This window comes from Anoplophora glabripennis, unplaced genomic scaffold, assembly GCF_000390285.2.
Source record: "Anoplophora glabripennis isolate ALB-LARVAE unplaced genomic scaffold, Agla_2.0 scaffold235, whole genome shotgun sequence".
NCBI lineage: Eukaryota > Metazoa > Arthropoda > Insecta > Coleoptera > Cerambycidae > Anoplophora > Anoplophora glabripennis.
This window is the reverse complement of record NW_019416402.1, coordinates 634,233-656,553: the sequence shown is the minus strand read 5'-3', so window position 1 is coordinate 656,553 and position 22,321 is coordinate 634,233. Positions and strand designations below refer to the sequence as shown.

The 22,321-nt window shown below is 31.6% G+C and overlaps 2 protein-coding genes across 6 annotated transcripts in view; one reads left to right on the top strand and one right to left on the bottom strand.

The window, feature by feature from the left end:
• The window catches only part of LOC108909253 (carbonic anhydrase 2), a 50,209-nt gene extending 45,972 nt beyond the window's left edge, over nucleotides 1-4,237 (bottom strand). Inside the window, exon 1 of one of the 2 annotated variants that reach the window (XM_018713518.2) lies at nucleotides 4,220-4,237. The gene's annotated coding sequence lies outside the window, so the exon portion shown is untranslated. The remainder of the gene's footprint in view (nucleotides 1-4,219) is intronic. The other variant, XM_018713520.2, reaches the window with a different exon arrangement.
• LOC108909254 (carbonic anhydrase 7-like) overlaps nucleotides 1-22,321 on the top strand; it is a 35,023-nt gene that overhangs the window by 3,270 nt on the left and 9,432 nt on the right. The window lies entirely within an intron of this gene.

The window sequence follows — 22,321 nt, the reverse complement described above, 5'->3', positions numbered from 1 at the left end:
GTCTACGCGATACCCAAATCGACGGGTTCCATATTACCGATTTACATGAATTGAAAAGAGTTTGCGGGAGACTGGGCAATTTGGTGTTCGAGCCGTTGACCGTGTGGGTTGTCCTCAAGTACGAAATGCAGCCGTTGAGGGAGATGTTTTTAATAGGATCGCTGAAGATCCAAATATCAGTACACGCCGTCTGACAGTGGAATTTGGCATACCAAAAAGTACAATTAATCACATCGTAAGACAGCAGCTACTCCATCCTTATCATGCGACGTCTATTCAGGAGCTTTTATCACACCATTTTGAGAGAAGACGTCAATTTTGCCCTTTTATTTAAAGAGCGCGGGCACATGATCCAAATGTCACCAGCCGAATTTTTCACTGATGAAGCTGGTTTTACCAGAAGTGGTATCTTTAATTTACGCAATTTCCACCATAACGCAGAAGAAATCCCTCATATGAGGCGTATTAACCACTTCCAGGTGGAATTTCCAATAAATGTTTGGGCCGGGATCATCGCTGACATCCTTCTGGGTCCTTATGTCATGCCGCGCCGCTTGAATAGCGAAAATTATTTCAATTTTCTGAGGAATACCTTTCCGGTTCTAATGGAAGATGTCCCTCTCGATCTTCGTGTTCAGATGTAGTTTATCCACAATGGTGCTCCTCCGCACTTTAGTGCAAATGTAACTGCACATTTAAATAATACCTTTCCACACAAGTGGTTCGGAAGAAGAGGGAGAGATGTTCCTGTCGAAAGGCCCCCCAAGCCCCCCGACTTAACGCCGTTAGATTTTTTTCTATGGGGAGCCTTGAAGAATAAAGTTTACGCTACTCCTGTGGAATACCAGGAGGAATTATTGCGTAGGATTCAAAACGAGGCGGACGGAATACGGAATGATCGAAAAATATTGAGGAGGGCTCAATTCAATTTCAATCGGAGGATCTAGCTATGCACCCAAGAAATGATTGTCTAAAATTGAAAATATTTTTTTACGTAAAAACTATGAATGCTACAAGATTTTACCAAGAGCACGAAAATCTCAGAAAAGGACTGATGCACCAATAAAAATAAAATGAATTGATTTCAGCGACCAAATAAAAAGTTCTGGTAATTCTTGTACCACGACACTCAAGAATTAGTCTTACTTAGGAACAAGTCCACACCAAGTTTCATTAAAATCCATCTTGGATGGAAGTTAGGTCAAATCGTCTTCTTTTGAGCCAAAGACTGTCGCAGTACCTTTTTGATCATATGCTTTTGGGACACCCTGTATAATTAGATAATTTTTAAGATAATTTGAATGGAAGGTTTACCTCAGAAAATGTTATGCTAAGCGTTTTTTTCACAAGATCAAGTTCAAAAAATTTAAAATAATAATGTTCCCTAATTGTACTGTAGTTGAGTAAAAATATATGGTTTGATTGATCATTTTCAAATTGGTGTGATTAAGTAATCTGTAAAGTATAGTTGACGTTTTAAACTGGTATTATAAATACTAAGCACTAATTATGATAATAGTATAAGATAGATAACTGTCTCTTGTAGATTAAAGTTTTAATGCGAAATTACTATTACGTTAGATCTATAATATTTTTAATATTCATTGACGTATTATTGGTATAGACACCTATATATTTCGAGGAGTCAGTTCATCAATAAGAAGAAAGTAAGTTTATTTTTGGCGTACTTTTGGTTAGAGACTTTTACAAAAAACAAAAAATAGTCGTTAAAAAGTTATATCGTAGACAGTATTCAATTATGTAGGTTATCTCAATTCTTCCATTTTTACGTTACATTTTGAGTCTGCTTTTTTAAATTAAGTAAAGGGTATCCCAATATTCACGCAAGAGGTAATGTTGATAGAAAACAAATATTTTTAATTAAAAATTGTAGTTTTTACTGGTTCATAAAATATGCAGTATAGTTAATGTATGGAATAGCATATCGGGTAAATGGCCTCCACGGCTTTGCTGTCGCATATGCACTCTTTTAACGAAATGCGACTGAATTTCGTTGGTACAGCGTTCAATTTCCTTCTTCAAGGGAGTTTTCGTCATGGGCTTGTTGGCATAAACTTTAGACTTTAAAAAAACCCATAATAAAAAAGCCAAATAAAACGGGAAATTACACGACCAAGAAATGATTCATGCAGTAACTGAGTTGTTTCTCGGGCTGTATGGCATGTGGCACCGTCTTGTTGAAACCACATGTCGTCTACATCCATATCTTGCAGTTTAGGCATAGGAAACTGAATTATCACGTCTCGATAACTAGCACCATTAACTGTTAATGCCTGACTAGCCGCATTTTCAAAGAAGAATGGTCCGATGATGCCTCCAGCCAAAAATCCGCACCAAACAGCGACACGTTGTGGTTGCATTTGCTTCTCAACAATCACTCGTGGATTTTCTGAACCCCAAATGCGACAATGTCGATTAAATAAGCCATCAATATGAAAGTGAGCCATGAAGCTCATTTTAATCGATGACGCTGAAGATGATTTTATTCAGCATACACTTGTCGTTGTTCCATAATAGATTTCAACGAACTTTCTTCGCTCTGCGTGGTCAATAGGCTTCAGTTCTTGAGTCAATTGAACTTTGTAAGCATGAAGATGCAAATTTTCCGCCAGAATATACACTACTTCTTGAAATTCTTGACCATGATGCCGAATTGGTGTTCTTGGACTCACAGCAAAACTCTGACGAACTGTCTCGATGTTTTGTATTAGATGACTTGTCTCCCTGAATTTTTCAATTCATTTCTTCACATTTGATGAAGTTAAATCACTATTCCGACCATGTTTTGTATAAAAATTCCGAATTGATAGGTGCCAAGCCTTTATTATTTTTAGAGCATTGCTCAACAATGAAAATGCGTTCTTTCGGTTAGGGCTCGGATAGTTGTCATGTGTTTTTTTTTTTCGTTGGCAGCACATTACCGAACAAATGGCGCAAAATTTAAATCATGCGTGCATTTTGGAACACCCGATACCTTTGCAAAAGTATTATAATACCTATTGTAAACAAACTACCTACAATATTTGTAATCTATATAATTTCAAATTTAGATATAACTGTATTTCTCTTTATGTGCATATATGTTATACAATTTTAACAATATTTAATACTATATTTGAATTGTATATTGCGTTATAGTGAGTTAAATATTTTGAATTCGAATATACTAGAGAGAGAAAGAAAATTATTCGAAATTGTCATTGCAAGTTTTTTTTTTGTAATATATTAGAAGCACAATAATATCCATACATGCATTATTTGTACTTATAGGTGAAAAGTATTTATATTTGCAAATATTACTATATCTGGATTTACTAACAACATACGTAATTTAATTTACAAATTAGATAGTTATCTAATAGTTAAAAATAGAAAATATTTTAAGAACTTTAATATTGGATAATCTACGTGAAAATTAATCCATAATGACAAAATCTGCTGTTTTTTTAACCAGTTAATAATTCACTTGATAAAATTAGGATTGTATAAAAGTTATCTAAAACTAGAAAACATTACTCAGCTATATTCATCAGCAGAATGGGAATGTTAGAATGAGAATGAGATGTTAGTATTTGCTAGGTAATCACATCAAACACAACCACTTAGCTTAATTATTGCACACTATTTTGCAAACATCTCCCTTATTATTAAAGATAGACTCATTAAATCTTATTCATTGTAATCGGAAAAATGCGTTCTATCAAAATAAATATACATTTAAAGGAATTAAGTTTTTATTGTATCTGAAAAAGTGACAATCTGGCAACAATGTAATACTCTCATCAAATGGACCACACCCCGATTGTAAACTTTGATATTAAAAAACAACACAAGTTATAGGAACTAAATAAATAATTGTATATAATTTGCATTAGGTACACAATAAAAAAATTAATCCTGCTAGTGAATTTTTACGCCATATAAAATACTTATTGTAAACACTTACATATTGGAAAAACCAATTAAAATTAATGACCCAGAAACTGGCTTTTATTTTACACTACCCAATGCTATGATGTCGTCACAAATCTTGGTCACACTTACAAAAGAAAAAACAAATTGGCATTGGTTGTATTTCCCTACTGATACAATAACACTACTGGAATTTTAAGTAGACTTTCTGGTTATCAAAATGTAAATTTTTTTCTAACGAACGGAATACATTAAAAACTACTAGCTTATTTATTTTTTATATTACCTTAAATTTCAGTCAGCTGCACTTGTAATGGAATCAGTTAATGACTAATAAAATATTTTACCTTTATCGAAATAAATGAGGTGTTATAAATTTCATTACAGATAAAAACTGTGGGATGAAGTGATACACGTCTTAAAATGGTTTAACAATTAACAAGAAAATCGGAATGATACGTTTGATTTGATAAATTACATGAAAAATTTATTTTGTAAATATTTTCAGTCGGTGAATTGATCACATTATCTATATTCTTAATCAAATAACCGTAATCAAAGCCTGTAAATTTAAAGTTAATTTACAGCAACAATTAATCGTATTTATCTTGTAAAATTTCGAATTCTTTTAATTATTTTGTACTTTTAATTAAAAAATTATACAATTACAAAAAAATTTTTTAATTTTGTAAAGAATTTTTCAAAATTAAAAAAATACCTCGATGTATTTTTACTTGAAAATGCTAGTGTTGAGGATATCACTGCTGCATCTGAATGCATTGTATAATGTATAGTTAAAAAACTGACAGCCTAAAAACTTGTCGATATAAATTATTTCAAAAGTATCCAACAAGTGCAAAATTTACCTTATCTCGATTGCCTTCAACAACTGATGCTCTCAAACATCATGGGTTCAGAGTATATTTTCAGATGCAACAGTGGAATGGTTGTACTTTAGATCCTCTTGATTGGGGTTGGAAAAATTCCATAAATGGGCTAGTTCCTATTTTTAATAATAAATCTCCTGCACCTGAAAATTTACTTGAAAAAATAGCCTGTAAATGTATTAAAGACTGTTTGGGAATAAATTGTGAGAATGCTTATAAGCCTGATTTTTCTGAAGAGGACATTGATGAAAATGATGACGACGAAATTGTTATTAATATTGAAAATATACTAAATGAAACCGAAAATGTATAAGATATACAGGGTGTCTCACATTTAAATAGCAGGACTTCAGGAATCAGTAGAAGGCCTCATTTTGAGTCTAAAAGTTCCTATATATATATGGGTCCTAAAACGCTTCGTTTCTGAGATACAGGGCGTTCAATTTTATTTTTGTTTTATTTATTTATTTTTTAACTAAATAACCGCTGACAAAAAAAATCATCATGTTGCGGCGAAAGACTTAGTATTTGAGGGCAAATAATTTGACACAGAAAATCATCGCATATTAGTTCCAGTGGTGGAGATAGAGGGGTCTCTATGCATATTTTTATAAAAAAAAGTATAGCCGATTTGATATTTTGCAAATGTTTTCGAAAAATATGAAAGAGCATTCAATTTTACCCAGAAAAGGCCCTCTTGTCCAAAGTCGATAGGAGGTGGCGTTTTCAAGAAAAACCGAAAATACTGTTTAGAAGTCAAATAATAATTTTTAAACATTGTGTTACAACTAAATTAAATATGTAGTTCAAAAATTCGGTTAAAATTGTTTTTAATTAATTAAATGAAAATAAATACAAAAATAAATAACGAAAACCATATTACATCAAAGCAAATGTTCGAAATGTAAACCATTTTCTTCGATACATAACTGACACCGACGCTGAATAGAACGTCTCATTTGAATTAAGTTATTGTCTCTGATTTCACTGCATGCGTTCCGAATCCGACGAATAAGTTCATCCCTTGTGTCCACAGTAGTGGTATAAACTCTCTCTTTAATAAAACCCCAGAGGAAAAAATCTAGGGGTGTCAGATCAGGGGATCGGGGAGGCCATGCAACGATACCCCCGCGGCCAATCCATTTTTCGGGAAAGTGGGTGTTCAACCAGTTCCTGACATTTCGGCCAAAATGAGCTGGACAGCCATCAAGTTGAAACCATGCTCGCATTCTTAAATTCAGAGGAATTTCCTCCCACATGTTGGCACTCTCGGTCTCTAAGAACTCTAAGAAATTCGCAGAATTCAGTCGTTGAGGTAAGATGTAAGGGCCGAAAAGACAATTGTTATAAACGCCGAGCCAAATATTAACACTAAATTCGTGCTGAAAATTTCGTGGTCTGATTGCATGCGGGTTTTCATGTGCCCACTCATGCTGATTGTGTAAATTTGTCACACCTCGACGAGTAAAACATGACTCGTCGGTCCATAATATGTGTGATAAAAAATTTCCGTCGTTTTCAATTGAGTTAAGAATCCACCGAGAAAAAGCTATTCTATGTTCCTCGTCACCCGGACGTAAACCCTGAACAGGTTGTAAGTGGTAGGGATGTCTATGATCTCGTCTTAATGTTCTAGAAATAGTGCACCTGGAAACACCAATAATCCTGGAAATTTTTCTGGTACTCGTCGTGGGATCTCTGTCAAATTCGTGCAAGATTCGCTGATTCCTCCTATTTCTGCCAATATTAACGTTAATTATGTTGCGATCCCTATGGACCAGATTCAATCCGTCATTAGCGAAACGTTGATGAATATTAATAAAAACGTGTGGATGCGGCTGTCTTCTATTAGGAAATCGTCTCCGATATTCCCTAGCAGCTTCTGCCGAGTTCCCATTGGCAAACCCGTATACGAAGTGAATATCTGCGTATTCTTGGTTCGTAAACTTAAACGGCATTTTGAATTTGTTGCAATTTTTTTTAATACTCTACACACAATTAGAAACTATAATAAAATAAGCGCAAATGTCAATATTAGAATGACATTTCAAGTCTGATTTGATTTCTAAACAGTATTTTCGGTTTTTCTTAATTTGACTTCTAAACAGTATTTTCGGTTTTTCTTGAAAACGCCACCTCCTATCGACTTTGGACAAGAGGGCCTTTTCTGGGTAAAATTGAATGCTCTTTCATATTTTTCGAAAACATTTGGAAAATATCAAATCGGCTATACTTTTTTTTATAAAAATATGCATAGAGACCCCTCTATCTCCACCACTGGAACTAATATGCGATGATTTTCTGTGTCAAATTATTTGCCCTTAAATACTAAGTCTTTCGCCGCAACATGATGATTTTTTTTGTCAGCGGTTATTTAGTTAAAAAATAAATAAATAAAACAAAAATAAAATTGAACGCCCTGTATCTCAGAAACAAAGCGTTTTAGGACCCATATATATAGGAACTTTTAGACTCAAAATGAGGTCTTCTACTGATTCCTGAAGTCCTGCTATTTAAATGTGAGACACCCTGTATATAGGAACTTTTAGACTCAAAATGAGGTCTTCTACTGATTCCTGAAGTCCTGCTATTTAAATGTGAGACACCCTGTATATGATTAACTGTTGTTTAAATAAATAAATAATAATATCAAATCACCTATAAACTTATTTTAACTTTCACATTCACAAAACTAAATTTATTAAATAATACCGAAAGTTATACAAATTTTATAAAAAGGAAAAGTATCGTTGGTTAAATTGACATATCTCGGTTGATTTTAATTGGATAAACTTCTACCAGGCACCATTTTAAAGGTCTTGAAACCAGCTTTCATTTGAATATCGCATTACATATACCTAAATTAACTCAGAAAAAAGTTATAAGACGAAAATCGTCAAAAAAGGGCAAAAATTGTTTCTATTAGTCGTAGGTACTTCTATACAGGCTTATTTTAAAGGAAAAAACATTACCTTTTTTTTTGTGTGAAGCAATGCCTGTACCTAACTCCTCTCAGAAAAAAGTTGTGGGCCAAAAACCAAAAAGAAAAAAAAACGCATATTTTCGTTTTTTTTTTACTTGTTTTTTGGGCATATTTTTGTTAGACATAAATTTTGTTGACTTCAAAAGGTCTCATTTCGATTGGAAATTCAATTTGCTACAACTTTTCTGGTGACAACTATATAGAAAAAATTTATAGTTTTCGAGTAAAACTCAAAAAACTGAAAATAAAACGTTTTTACTTCATTCTCAAAAACACACCCCTTTAAAAGGTAGCACTCCGCGGTTTTATCATTTTTTAGGGTCAATTGAACATATCAAATAATAAAATTTCTGTTACGTTGTAGTTCCTATCTAAAGTACATAGTCAATAGCCTAATTTATACTGATTCTCATTAATCTAAATCTAGATTAATTTAATAAAACCTAAATTAAAATGACTACATACTTAATGAGAAATATACCCTGTTATTATCGTTAAAAGAAAATTACAGTATTTTTATAACAAATTTAAATCCCAGTGTATTACTTACTGAATGATTTTGCCGGTAAGGATTATACATCCTAAATATATGATTGAGTGTGAGAGGTTATACAGGGTGATTCACAAACGGTGACCAAAAATGAAACCTCGTATTCTTTGGTGAATTGTATGGGGAGTCTTTCTTAAAAATTTTTTATCTAGGGCGCCTCTTTAAAAAAATACAGGGTGTTTAGCTTAAAAAAATATTTTCTAAAATTTAGATGCTCTAGTGGCGGAGACACGGCGTATCGGTGGCAAATTCGATTTTTGGTTTTTTTTTACTTTTTGGCCTCTAATTTATGTTAAAAACGACGAAAATCTAAAAAATATTTAAGTTTGATCGGTTATAACAGTCAATACTAGTCCAAAAACTTTTGAAAATGCATCATTTTGAAGGGAATCTCATCTAGTTTTTTGCACAGCAATTTTCTTTGCCTACTTCTACTAAAAAAAAATTGGAGTCAAAAACGCAAAAAAAAATCTTATTTTTACTTTTTTTAAAATTGTTTATTAACGATTTTTTGTATAAAATTTTTCTTTTAAATTTTTAAATAAGTCACCTCGATGGGAACTTCAATTTTCTACAAAATTTTTCCTGTGAACTATACCGAAATTTTGCTACGTTTTCGTGCTATATTTAAAAAACTGCAAAAGTGTATTTTCACCCCTATCTTCAATTTCAACTCTCTAATTTAATAGCATCCCGAGGCCTTTTCATTTTTATTGACCCTTCGAACAGGTCATGTGATGAAAATCCTTGAACGAATCCTTTTTTGCAAAAATGAGTATACATATAAACGCGACAAAAATCGAAAAATTTACTAAGTTTGAGCGGCCATATATCAGTCAATTCTCATCCAAAAATAATATACAACCTTTTTTTTTTAAGGAAATTTTATCTACTTTTTTTTATGAAGCAATGCCTATACCTATCTTTACTTAAAAAGAGACTAGAGGCAAAAAAGTAAAAAAATTAAAAAATCGAATTTTTTATTTTTTTTCAAATTGTTTATTAACGAAATTTTCCTTTTAAATTTTTTAAAGAAGCCGTTTCGATGGAAAATTCAATTCTCTAAATAATTTTTCCTATGAACTATAATGAAATTTTGCTTCGTTTCGAGTTAAAATTAAAAAACTGAAAGCACTCCGCGGTTTTTTCATCTAAAATGACCATTTGAACGATTCATGTAATAAAATATCTTGAACGTCATAGTTCCTTTTAAAATCCTATAATCAATAGCCTATTAGTGTATTTTTAGATTTTGTTTTTTAAATAATCCATAAAATTTTGTATTAAGACACTATTCACTGTTCTACTTTTTTGACCTGTATATGGGTCAGAATGTGAACCTTGAGGGGCCTCCTAGACAATTACACACTAATCTCAGGATTAATAATTCACTAAGCCTATAGATAATAGATGACGCAGGTTTTTCATAATAACTTTATAATCGAAATTTTTAAATCCAGATTGTCTGTATATGTATTAATAATGGAAATTTAAAGTATTTGAAGGTGCACAAAATCTAAGAAAGAATTAATTATTCAACTGATTACATTTCTTGCTACAGGCTTAAAATGCAATTAATTGTCTTACGCCTTTATTCAAATAGTCAATCATAATCCGCGAGGATTAGCGATAGGATCTTTCAAAAGCAAATTGGCATAAAAACCATTAATTAAGAGTGACTTAAATCTTCATACCAGGTCTGTTCAGAAAATAACCAAACTTTTTGAATTATGTACGTGCTAATGGAGATATTTAGTTGGCAGCATTCCGTTGCGCATAACTTCCTGTGTAACGGCATGTTCTTCATTTAGTTTTCGTGATATTGTTCTTTGAGTGCAACTTTCAGTATTAGTGACGATTCTTGAAATGTGCGATTTTCTGGAACCACGATGCAAAGTAAAATTTTGCGTGAACCTGGGAAAAACTTACACGGAAACGTTTCAGCATTTGAAACAAGCTTACGGAGATGATGCTCTGGGTCGTACGCAATGTTACGATTTAAAGGTGATCGTCAGTCAATTGAACATGATCATCGACCAGGAAGGCTTTCGACTTCAACTGATGACTCCTACGTTCAGAAAGTCCAAAGATCTGCTGTGTGCGAATCGGCAATTGGCTGTTAAAGAAATTGCAGAATAGGTTATCATCTCAATTGGTTCATGGCATGAAATTTTGACCGGAAAATTGAACATGTATTTCAGCAAAATTTGTTCCTTGTTTGATGACGGAACAACAGAAAGAAAATAGTGTGGATGTTCGTCGGCAACTCCTTGAACAATGACAATGAAACATTCATTCATAGGAACGTAACGGGAGACGAAAGCTGGGTTTACGGCTACGACATTGAGACAAAAGTTCAATCATCACAATGGATTGGCAAAGGATCTTCACGCTCCAAGAAAGCACGTCAGTCTCCATACAATGTCAAAGTGTTGCTCACTATTCTTTATTTCGACGTTAAAATAGAATTGTGCACTTTGAATTCTTGCTTCAAGGTGAAACAGTGAACCGTGTGGCGTTTGAGAACGTTTACGTGAAAAAATTCGCAAAAGGAGATAAGAGTTGTGCGAGACAAGTAATGCAGTATGATAATGCGTTCGTGTACATGTTCTGTCAATTCGTCGGTTTTGTGCCAAAAATCAGATTACTGTCCTCCCTCACCCTCCTTACTCGCCAGACCTGACTCCTTGTGAATTTTTCTAATTTCCGAAATTAAAATCAGTGCTGAAGAGACGCCGTCTTCAAACTATTGATGAAATCAAAGCAAATTCGTCACAGGATTTAAAGGCCACTTCAAATGAAGCTATTCAGGACTGCTTCGCGAAACGGAATCACCGCTGGGAAAAGTGTGTTAATACGGCAGGGGAGTACTTTGAAAGAAATAAGTATCAATAATGTATAAGATTAATAATAAAGTTTAAATAAACAAAGTTCGGTTATTTTCTGAACATATTTCGTACTTTCGTAAAATGATCTTTGGCATAGATACTTGGAAAAATAGGAAGAATGTAAATGGAGCTTGAAAGTATCAATTGAAACTGATGAAAATGTTTAGTCAATTAGAAGGAAGTTATTCGAGAGGTAATGGAATCATAAAAGTTATAGTATTTGTAACCCTTGAGAATGATTTACTTAGTCATTAGTTATTAAATATTTTTATTACTTCTACAACGAGAGGGAAACCATAGGAACTATGGCGTACACCTATGAGGGTGTACTAAAATAACTCAAAATTAAATGCAAGAAGTAACCAAATTCAATAAGTACCATAGTTAGTAAATATCTGTGCCTTCAATAAGGTCCACATATAAACACTACCTTGATTTCAATCAACTTAAAAATTTATGACGATGGACACTAGAAATTATGCCTGATGAACATTAGATAAGTATAGCTTTCCGAAGTCAATTGAAGAACCAATATCTTCAAGGTATGTACCAGGTTCGGTCGCTAAGCAGCAACTCGGCATTGAAATATTTGAAAAACTTGTTCCCACATTTATTTAGCCATACCCATTTACAGATCTGGTCGAATGAAAAGTGCAGGTGGTAGAAATGTATACGCTCAGTTGATGAATGAGAGTGCGGGCTTAGCAATGCGCCCTGTTTCTCTGGTCTATTGCGTTGTCAAAATTTAGTTGCCGACTAGTCGCCTAGCAGTGCAGTGCGGGAATGCGGAATTTGGTGTGATTCAGATAATTTTAATTTATTATAGGCACTCTTCTATTAGTCATTCATATTAGAATTGCGAAAGGGAAACATAAGAGGGATATTTGGTTCACTAATATTATTACAACTTGGCATTTTGGAGACCTTTTGAAATGGAACAAAACGAAATTTACAATCAATATAATAAAATTGTTTGAGGACATAAATAATTAAAATATGTTGTTGGTCAAATGAACATATAATAGAAATTTTCTACACATTATATACAAATTATTATAATTTTCTACCTTTAGCAGAAAACTTTTTTAGGGCCGCCCATGAAACTCATTAAATTTGATTGCTCGGTTTTTTATGCATGTTCAACTGACTTCGGAAGAACTATACAAAGCGCTATCTTTAGCACTAACATTTAAAGCTGTATATTTATTATATTATTCTACAATTCAACTTATTATAGGGTAAATAAATTTTTATATTTAAAATTAGTCTATAAATTTAATACATAAGATTAAATTTTATTAATATAAATATATAAAAAAATAGTTCATATATACGTTGAAAATATTTAGTAAAGAATAAAGTATAAAGTATATAAAAAATGTAAAAGCAATGTATTATGTATACAGGGCGCTCGGAGTTAAATGGGCTATACTTCAAAGATTTCTTGAATGAAAGTATCAGATTATATAAATTTAATTGTGAGGTAGTTTTTTGGGGAAATCGAAAATGAAATTAAGTTTAACTTAAATGAAGATACATTGCTTCAGAGTAAAATAAATTTCGTTCTGCCACAGTTAACAGTCTTAATGAACAAGCGTGTAGTTAGACCCTAAAAAAAAAACGATCCAGTAGTATCTTCTTTTTGGTAACACTAGCCGGCTGACCAATCAAGGCTAATCCCAAGCAAAAACCCTACCTACGCCCATGCTAATGAAACTTGATAGATTTGATAAATTTGTTGCTATATTAATTAATTTTTACCTCTATTAAATGTTGGCTACTTAGATATAGGTCTCTAATTGTTATGTTTCGGAAATATAGTCCAAGCACTATATCTCAATAAACACTGATACTTAAATAGTAGTACCTAAGTTACCAGGGCCGTTCCTGGGGTACTTTCCTCCCTGGTGCATAGAAAAATTGGCCGCCCCTACCCCGTAGTAGGTATGTATCTATCATATCATTATGACATTATTAATATCAGGAATTAGAGATGACTATGATGGAGGTGTGTTATTAGAAACACAGATCGATTTATTTTTGCACTAACAAACTTTAATATTCTACTGTAAAATATAATCTAAAAAGTCATAACAAAAATAATAATCAAAAGCTCTAAAACTAATATGGTAACTCATTGGAAAACAGGAACTTTGTATTACGACTAGTATGAGAGGTATTCACAAAATATAGAATATACAAATTTTGAGTTGTCTAAACGTCGTAAATCTGACGATAAGTAGGTAATAATTATTGTAATCTTAGCACTCAGCATTCGTTTCGCTCGGGTTCTGTGTTTAGTAATTAGGCGTTCATTTGTTCGTGAACGTTTAAGAAAGACATTTTTAAAACATCCGTGATTTTACATTTTTTAAAAACTAATGCAAAAGATTAAAGGGTCAAAAGAATTTTCGAAATTTTTCCGTGATTTTTGACAGACTGTATTTAGGTAAAAAATAGTCGTATCAGGAATTAAAAAATAGCATTTTGAAGCTCCAAGATTCTAGTTTTTAGATCTTTCGGTCGAAATTTTTTAGGTGCTATGTGGTACTACGGTTGTCATTCAATTCTAAGAAATAGTGCTACAAACAAATTTTGCAAATTATCTTTTTTTTTTCTACTCCACGGACTTGGAAATTTTTTTTCAGCTTAGCCATTGTATGGACCAGATAGCTAGTTTATTCAGCTTCAATTTCCTTTTTTTTTTTTTTAATTTCGATATGTTCATTTTTCATCGAAATATCGGACATTCAATGGAAATGGATCATTTTGTTTTCAATTATCGATATCTCGGCGACAAATGCTCGTACAGAGAATTGAAGGGCAGTTTCGAAAACTGGAATAAATTTCCTATATAAACATTCGGAAAAAACATTTTTTATCTTTTACACGAATTTTAAAAAACAGGAAAAAATGGTAATTTATAGTTTTTTAGAAAATTGACGGCTAAATTAGAATTAAACATTACTTTTACAGTTCGATATACCCAGCAGAACTCTGTGCAGTTTCATCTCAATTTAGCGACCCGTTTGTTTGTTTCAGATAGTCAAACTTTTGAAAAAAATTAAAGGGTCACGTTTTTTGAGCATGAGTTTTTTTCACATATACCGCAAATAACGTTTAAATTGATGAAAAAAAAGAAAATTTGCAAATTTTTTTTATCACGCTATTTCTTAGAATTGCATGATAACCGTAGCTCAAAAAAAATATCTCAAAAACTAGAATCTTAAAGCTTCAAAATGCTTTTTTTTAATTCCCGATACGACCATTTTTCACCTAAATACCGTCTGTCAAAAATCACAGAAAAATTTCGGAAATTCTTTTGACCCTTTAATTTTTTGCATTAATTTATGTAAAAAGTGTAAAAACAGTATATTTAATACTACAATTTTTATAAGACGAAAATTAATATACATTTTATTTTTTGCAGTCTTTGCTGCTATTGTTTAAATATTTTTAGTTAGGAATCTGGGGAAGACTAGGACAGAAAAGTTGAATTTTGGCCGCCCTTGTAGCTCGGCCGCCCTGGTGCCGGGGCACCACTAGCACACTGCCCAGGAACGGTCCTGTAAGTTACCTAATCCAAATCGCAGAAAATATATTTTATTTACCTACAAATTTAGCAACCAGATCAAGTTTCGTTACATTAGAATTCTCCTAAAATCTCGGAAATTCGTAATTAAACATTTTTCTCTGGGACAATTCATTTTAGAAGAATAAAATTTTATTAATGCCTTAAAAAGCGAGTTATTTAAAAAAATTGAATATTTTTTTTATTTTCATCCAATCTCCTCAAGACGCCATTTTGACAAAAATTCATGTCATGTAAAACTTAATATTACTTTTTTTAATTTTTTTATTTAACTACTTATGTGCTGCAAGTAGTCATGTTTTTAATTTCTTTATACATAGTGATTCATTAAGACTGGGATTGAAATTAATGAGATATTGCTAAGACCGCAGAACGTCTCAGAAACAAAATATTGTTATAAAATGTTACTCCTTTTCAGACTACAAGAATTGCTTCCGTTTCGATAAAATAGTAGCTACCTTGTTTATGTATAGCTATTAGTACTTTCGAGAAACTGACCTGTCATCAACTGCCAGTGGCTATAATTTGTATCAAAACAAAACTGCTAAAGTATCAAAACATGTAAAAAATTATCGAAATTATCGTCCTCAAAAACATACATACCATTTAAAATTTTCAACTCAATTAGCCAATAAAAGACATACGGTAAAATATGAAAAAAATTTAAGTTAAAAATACATGAATGTAAAGTGAAAATCGTAAAATATTATTTCACTCCTACTATCACAAACGATTTAAAATTTGTGGTACGTGAAAGATACAAACTTTATGGCAGGTACTTTTCCAACAATCGTATATTTTATTGAAGCCTGAGAAAATGCACATACCTTCTTATCAGTAAACGTAGACAGACGATATTAATTTACAATGACCATAAATATGTACAGTGTTAAGATAAAATGGTTTAGGGATTGTGAGGAATCAAACAGTGACCTGATAATATGAGAATATAATATGTAGTCCCACCAAGTGTAGCTAGCACAACTTTGCCAAATTGGAACTTAAGATTCTTCGGAAAATAAACAGAAAAACTAGTTCTCAATAGATGGAATTTTATAGTATTTTACTGTACCTTTTTAGCAAAGAAAATTCCTGGACTTGCACCTACATGCGCAGGAGAAAAACTGAATTTCATGAAAAGTTATAAATTTTATCTTATATGTTTACTAAATATTAGATTCTGAATTTAAAATAATATGAAACGTTATGTTATAGAATTTATAAACATAAAATATCTTACCTACATGTTACTTGATTTAATATAATAAATCTCAAACTTTACTTGCCATTAAATTTTTCAAAATATATTTTTGCTACTACGACTAATATATGTTTACTTTTATTAGGATCTACGATAGCACACCTCGTATCACCGACATGTCAAACACGGAGATCTAAATAAAAACACTTACACACTTATTTTATTTTCCTCTTAAAACTCTTCTGTGTTTTTGCAGTACTATGTTTACTTCTACTTGTTCTTTTAACAAGCATTTTTAAAGAGCTGATCTCAATACACAACTTTACACCACTGACTTGAAATTGAAATGTTTGTATAATCGATAATTTTCTCCGAAGCTAGTACGACAGACAGAATATTAAAGTGTGTGTACAATTGTAATTTCAATCGATTTCGAAGCAGCTAAAGGAAGCAAATACATATTAATTTTTGGAGTATATACAAACAACCGTTAATAAATTAAGTACTTACTTTATTTTATTATTTTTTTAGAGCGATGTAGAAAAAAATTGATTTGTTTAACTTTGGTACATGTCTACTAAGCCAGATACCTCTTTTCATCTAAAAATATTTAAACAAAGATATAAGAGACTATAAATTATGAATTATGTAAAATCTTTGGAGCGTAGTTAACAAATAAATTAATATTGCAATTTAAATACGGTTTCTAAAAAAGCCCATAATTAAAAAATAGAACTATTATAGACAGGTAGACAATAACCTTTCTCTCGGATCTACAACCCCCGGATGGCGTTGCGCGCGACGTGTGATTCTCCGCGTAATGATGGATGTGTCGCTATACAGGGTGTTTCAGAAAGACCTCCCATATATTCAGGGGGTGATAGTAAGACAAAAATTAAGAATGACCAGAACATACAAAAAGATAATATTAAATACATGAAAATTAATTCCTAATATTACTGGTCACTTAAAGGCGAAGTTCAGTTGCTCAATTCACAGAAATGCAAGAGAGGTCCTGCTCTTCCACTTAACCTTTCTCAACCTACGATATAATTAAGTAAATCTAATTAAGATACTAAATACCTAAATCATGAGAATGTTAAACGTAATAAGTGTTGTAAAAAGCATTTTACGCACGAATGGAAAAGTTACGCGCGACGCCGCGTAGCGGCGAGTGCGTAATTCTATGAGTGCGTAATTGCATTACACCACGTATTACACTGAAAAAAGGATTTATTTGGACTAAATAAATATCGTTTGCCATCCTAGTTTTGGATATTGCCTAGCATATATAGTGTGAAAAGTAACAAATAATAAGATCATAGTTTTGTAATAAATCTTATTTGAATGTTAATTTATTTTTACTGTAATATTATATTTTGCCTCTTTGTTATTAATCTACATATTTTAAGATGTAGATGACATAAGATTATTAGAAATATAGCTTAGCTCAATGTGAACTAAAGTATTTCGGTGAAAAATAGGTTATTTTAATATTAATAAATCAATGGTTTATAAAAAATGATTTGTTTTTTTTTCACTAATATTGGATGTATTTCTTTCTTGATTAGTCTCAAAATTATGTACTTTCTCAAATTTAATTAAACTGATAATTAAATAACTTATCTAACTATAAGTTTATAATTAAATTTGAAAAGGTACATAGTGTTGAGATCTACTAATAGAGAACCACATACGAGTATATACGATACTTTTATTCGAGCATTTCATTTTTGCTAAAAATTAATTTTAAGACTTAAATATATCGTTCGAAACTGCGTGTCAGTTTAATGATTAAAAATAATTTTCGGATTTTTAAATTGGGTTTCATTATTAATTGATGAAACTACAACAGCAACACTATGTCCTTATCTAAAACTGAGTTTTTGACGATTAGTACTTGTTGGGCCCTAACTTCCACAGTTTCTGCATCCATTTTAATTGCCTACTATAGCCTACTGAACTACACAATACAATACATAGCCGCCATGATGGCAAAGATACGACTGTTAGGGGAGAGCACAACTTGGTCACGTGATTGGAGTAATTTTTAAATAATATTTTTTAATATTGAACTGATAATAGTTTTAAACTATTTGAAAATTTAACTTTTATAACCAGCTGGTTCACATTTAAGAAATTATATATTTGGAATAATTTTCCTTTAAAGTTTAATTCTAACGTTTGATAGGCCAATATAAAATAATATTTATTAAATAAAAACGATTATAAAGTATTAAAAATGTATTCTTTTAATTCGCCTAACAAATTTTCTAAAATCATAAATGGTTATATTAAATCTAATTTGTTAATTATAGACAAACCTGTTGTAAACTGTTAATATTTTTAATTCAAACAAATCAAATGACTTGTATTGAATGTAACTGGTTTATCTTAATGTAACTAGCATAAATGTAAACTGACTGCAGGCAAAACAACCGATTGCTTTAATAGAAAGTAATTGTTTTTTCAGTGACTTACTATACTTTACCTACGACCACTACTGTAAATACTAAAAAACACACCGTCTGCGATCAATGTAAGATTCCTAATTTACGTACGGTAAAAAAATCGCACAGCTTGGTAAAAAAATCGCAGAGTTTTCCTAGCAACTGCCTAGCAACGGTCAATACAAACAGTATTGTATTGACTGTTGCTAGACGGACGCTAGGAAAACTGTGCGATTTTTTTACCGTACGTAATAGGAATCTTACATTGATCGCAGACGGTGTGTTTTTAAGTATTTACAGTAGTGGTCGTAGGTAAAATATACATACACATAAATGCAAACATGTACATACGCATAAACATTCACAGGTAAGTAGTATGTTGAAGGTTTATATAGAGTACCAATACAAGCTTTTGTATTTTAACAGTTAAAGAAATCCATAACTGTTCCTCGATATCCACAGACGGATTATCGATTGTATTAAATTTATATTTGCTATTAATGTAAATCACCACACCCCCAGCATAACTTTCTCTATCTTTGCGGACTATACTATAATTATTCAAGCTGATAACATAAGTATGTTGGAATTTAACCATGATTCTGTTATAATAATTATGTCATAGCGACAATTTTTGACAAATTTTGTAAGCTGTCTAATTTTTGGTACTAATGATCTAATATTCAAATTTACTATATTAAAAGACATGTTAAAGCTCTACGTTCAATTATTATCTATGGCAACACAATAAATATTGTACGCTATAAATGTCTAAAATATAGACAGGAATATAATAATAATAATACAAGACATTTCATAGATATCGCGAGAAAGCTTTGAAATAATATAAAATAAAAACGAGTACAAATAGTAATAGATACAGCAATAGCAATGTGTGAGTTATATTACACTATTTTTTTAATTGCAGGAACTCCACACGGACGAATCTTAAATGAACGTTTTCTCCATTAGCTATGCGGCGTCTACTTTTTCTTTCATGTGTTTGAAATAATTCCTCTGATTTATAGTTTGATCGTAGGAAATATTGATATCAGGATAGGACTGTTTTATTTTGTTTCTACTTTTAAATAAAATCACATCATCCTTGCTCATAAAATATACCTTTATAGGCCGGTTCTTATTATCCCTGTCATTGCCCAATCTTTCAACCTTTAAATCTGTTGTAGTAAGACTTATGTCACTAACTTTCAGTACGTCGATTACTTTGTGATTATCAGAGACACCAAACTCTGCTTCGCAATTATAAATAATGAAATTGGAAGCTCGTCTTTCGCGTTCGGCAATTTCATCGATAACCTTCTGTATAAGCACTGGTTCTTCAAGACAACGCTTATTTTGTTTTAACTGGTTCATTTGAGTAGTTAAATCAATTACAGTTTCCTTTCACTCATGAATAAGTTTTATTAAAGATGGTAAACTTTTGCATTCATTGCAGGAAAATTTTAATGCAGGATCCTGACTTTTTAAGAGGTTAATCTCTGCCCTAGACAAACTAGTGCAGTCTGGGTGAAAAACTTCTTTATAGTCATCGCACTTTATTTGTTTACTGAGGACTTCTTTTTTTGCAAGCAAAACAAATCAACGACATTGATAAGAATTATCACTTCATCCGACAAAAAGAGACACTTTTATTAAGAATTAAACCTTATTAAAGGTATAAATAAGGCAAATGCAGTTATTGGCTACTATTACGAAGAAAACGAAACATGCAACTCACCAGAAATTTCACTATTAGTTGCAGTGCTGAATAAAACAATTTATAGTATTATTCTGGATGAAAAAAACACTATAATTCAATGATTTAGACACAGCAAACGGAAAGCGGCTTAACTACCACACATTCCAATACATAATATCTCCTCTTGTTTTCAAGATACAGAGCGACAAAATAAAATTTTTAAAATAGAATTTTTACGAAAATTTCCAAACGGTGCGAAATATTTTTATGAAATTTGGTATTCCGAGGTTTTTAAGAATGCCAAATACGCTGGTCTAACTATTTTTTATATATTTCATAGAGGGCGCTGGTTATGCTACATTCGTATTACATTTTAAGTTATAATTTTTTTAAGGTTAGGTTTTTTATTTTTATTAGATCAGCTAGGGTCTGTGGTAGCTAAGGAAAATTATTGACAAACAAAACAAGATTTTGCATTTGCAGAAAAATAAAACAAACATATTTTGAGGACTCATCCTTTTCAAATTCATTTATATCAGCAAGAATTTAAAATATATTATTTATGTTGCGACAAAAGTACATCGTCAACAAGTTGATAGCCAAAAAATTCTCTTTTTTTGTCGTACTATCACCCCCCGAATTTACGGAAGGTCTTTCTGAAACCCCCTGTATATAACAGTCGAAGTCAAAACTTACATGTGTGGAATTATGAACATCTGTAGTGGAATGTTTCACTATCATTATCATCACCATCATAATCATAATCATCATCATCATCATCATCATCATCATCATCATTATCGTCATCGTCATCGTCATTATTATCTTCATTATATTGCCACCGTCGTTATCATAATTTTTATTATAATAATGTCAGTATCATCATCACGGCATTACCACCGTCATAGTCATCATCGTCGAAGTGATGAAACTTCCATCGTCATCGTTATAATCGTCATCACCTCTATCGCCATGATTCACATCGTTATCATCGTCATCGTCTTCATCATAGCCACCATTGTCAATACCATTATCATGATCACTTTCATCATCATCAAGGTCGCCATATCATCGTCGTCATTATCTCCATCGTCATCATGATCATCGTCATCATCTTCATTGCCATAGTAATTTTCATCATTGTCATCATCATTCTCATCGTCACGTTTGTCATCCTCGTCATTAGCATGGTTATCATCATCGTCATTATCTTTTTATACTTAATGTATTTCAGGATATCTTAATCAAATTTCATAATTTATCATCTCGATTTTGAAAAACTTCGTTTATATTTTAAAATGTGTAATTTAGTTTTAGGTAAACAATTTATTCATTTGAGAAAGCATCAATTGTATTCCATACAATTGTAATGTGTACCCAACAATAGGTACTCTTTTTTTTGGAAAATGAATTTTCAGAAAAAAATCGAAGTATTAAATTCCACAACAACAATGTCTATTACAATTTTTAGAAAATTTGACCCTCAAAAAATTGTTGTAGACGACAATAAAAAATATGTCATCTTCTCTTATTTTTTATGTTAATTACTTGCATGTCTATAAATCAGAACACCAGGTATATTTCTTTTTTAAATTTATTTCATAAATGACTGAAATACTGAAATACCTAAATGTTCATATTTCAATATTTTTAAAATATACTTATTTGATGAATCTTATAGAAATATTTTTGCCCATTTGAAAAATAGATTGCAATATTGTTCTCAAAATTGTCAGCTACGTGGTAGTATAAACACTAATTTCTTTATACAGGGTGTCCTAAAGTATGGAAACAGCACAATAACTTTCGAAAAATACATTTTGAGGAAAAATGATTCAGACAAAAGATTTAGGATTTTACCTGGCTATTCAATGGTGACCCTAGATTTGACCTTGACTTTCAAGGTTATTTCAAGGTCAAGTTAATTTTTTCAAATAGGATGCCCTACTTTTGACCCCGGAAATGAAAAGAGCGGAAAATTTTACGTTCAGATATGTCCTTGACCATTTTCCGAATTTGACCTCTGATGGTCATTAAAGGTCAAATCAAGGTCACGCATGGTTTGGAGCGCTGTCTTGAAAACAACGGTTTGCAAACAAAATGACCATAACTAACGTTGTAGGATTTTTCCCTGGCTA